Source organism: Lagopus leucura, unplaced genomic scaffold (genome assembly GCF_019238085.1).
Source record: "Lagopus leucura isolate 7727_CA_CO unplaced genomic scaffold, USGS_WTPT01 Super-Scaffold_100001, whole genome shotgun sequence".
Taxonomy (NCBI): domain Eukaryota; kingdom Metazoa; phylum Chordata; class Aves; order Galliformes; family Phasianidae; genus Lagopus; species Lagopus leucura.
Window position 1 is genome coordinate 59331122 of NW_024962262.1, and position 2569 is coordinate 59333690.

Below are 2569 nucleotides of genomic sequence, written 5' to 3' on the forward strand. Positions count from 1 at the left end.
GAGGAGTGTTACCTGGAGCCACAGTGCTTGATTTCAATATTCCTGAGTTTATTCAGTGTTTGATTCCCAAAGCAATACCTAATAAGCCAGTACCCCAGTTTCAGATGATCTCAGAAAAAGGCAAAGAATCAAAAATCACCAGGTGTTATGGTCACATTATGAGCAACAATGCTGAGTGTGGTGATTTGTTATAATGTCACTAAAACCCCTTGATATATTTAGCAAGTGGTAATGGTAAAGGTTATAATTCCTCCGAGGGACGATAGGGATGAAATAAACCACAAGGGTCAAGTGGATTATGACCTCATGAAAACTCAAATAATGGAGATGGAGCTTTATAAACTTCCTTATAACAGATAATGGCTTGAACAATTTTAAAGCTGCTTAGCGCTCAATTTAGAGCAGTCACAGGCTTCCTATTGTCCATATATTATTAGAAAAACAAAAAACAAAAAACAGAAAATTACTTCCGCCACTAGAAATCCCATCTGCTCACAATTCCCATTTTGCATACAACGAGCACCTTGCTGTTCTCTGAAAGCCCACAGCAGCACAGGTGCACCCATCTATCAGCTCTCCCTACCCAGCACTTACAGTGTGAGTGCTTACATGGAATTTGTGGTTCTGATTTAAAGCTTGTAGCGTATCCTGGATTGGCATATTAATAACCACACCTGGCAGCATTTATTTTGCTGCCGCACAGCATTGTCACAGCATCAAAGAAAAGGAAGATGAATGGGGCTTCATGCTTTGCATCCTTCGCAAAGGGAAACGGCAAGAGCCCATCAGCACGGGCAATACATACAGCCCATGCAAATTCTTTCTCCATCATTCTCTCAGCCACCTGACCTCACAGTGAAGCTCACACAGGTTCAAAGTGCATCAAGTGTGGAGCCCCCCCATGCACTTGAGCAAGTTTTACTGCATGAACACTGTGACAAGAGCTCAGGCAAGCCAAAAGGCTGGACATGCGTGCTGTAGAGTTTTGTGAGCAAATGCCTAATAAAAATCCCCTCTCAAAATCATGGAGCAGTGCTTGAGGCCACACAGTGCCAACCTCCCCAGCATGGAGGTGACATGGTGTTTACGGCTGTGTGACAGCACTGGGGATGGCAGGGCTGCCACAGCATCGACCTGAGATGTGAGTGGGGCAATCAGCCATCACTGACAGAGGGATCTGTGATTGATTTTAAATTAAGGTCACTGTCCCCGGGCCACAGCTAGATTTGATTACTTCTGTCACATTTTAGAAGGGTGAGACAAACTTGTTTGCAACCATCCCTCCAGTGACTCAACACATGATGATGGTTTTCCGGTCGGGTTTGATGTATCCAAATTCCACAACGCACCATGGGCCATTGTGCTGCTGGCATGAGCAAGGCTCTTCTGTAATCTTCTGTAAAGTCTGGGTTATCAGTAACAGCTTCTTACCAGTCAGAGCTTCAGCACCAACACCAACACCTTACCTAAGGACACAAGCCAACAGAACAATGGTTCTGCATCAACACCTACAAGCGACGTCACACAGTCCGTAGTCAAATTCATGGTAGTGTTGGATAGCGCCAGATTATGTCAGACAAAACCCACCTCTGAGAGGTGTAAGCAGGCAAATGGAAGCTGCTGATGGACACAAGAAGGGATAGCCAGGGTCTTCCCATGCTGGTGAGCAAAGAATGTCCAGCTGCAACCAAGCAGCACTGTTGGGAAGATGCAGAGGAGCAGCAGATGTGGAATCCTGTGATGCTACAGAACTTAGTCCTGACTTAACCTAAATTCCTACAGCAATGAGGAAGCCACATATCTGGAGCATTTGAGATGACAGCAGGCAAATGGCTATAAGTTATACCACAGGGGACACTCTTACCGTCTTTGGGGAGATGGATGAGGCTGATGACCCATTAAGGTTTTTTTTTTTCTTTTAGAAATTCCTGGGATGTCGCAAGTGCACGTGCTTTCTTATTTCTTAAGTCATTATCTGTTTGATCCAGAACCAAGGGTTTTGCAATGCACATTAAACCACAAGAGGAAATCTTGAGCAGTTTGTTAATATCAGCAGCAATCCAGACGGAATTACCATCATCTCCCGCACTCGGTCGAGGGCACATGATGTAATACCAGGCATGGATTTAGCTTAATGCAGCGCACCTTCCAATAAGCTACTGCAAAGGGGAAAAAATGCATGACATCAAAGAAAGCAATTTAAAGAGGACAGATCCATCTTAAGGCTTGCGATATGATGGGGAAACAGAGATAAAATGAGGAACGGGGAGGCGGAATGCAAACGGTAAAAGAGTAGAAAATAAAGGGAGCAGTTAATAGAACCCAAAAAGCAAGCAGGAAATGCCGTCGACGGAACCTGGCACCGCACAAGCGCCCGCTCCGGCCCACCTGCCCCTCTCCCGGGGCCGCCCCGAGGGCATGCGCGGCCCCGCCGCCCTACTCCTCCCTCCACCGGCGGCGCGTGCGGTCGTGGGCGGAGTCTCCCCGCCCAGCCCCGCCCCTCCCCGCCCGGCCCGCCCGCCCGGCCCCGCCCCGCCTGCCCGCCCGGCCCGCTGGGGAGCGGCGCGGG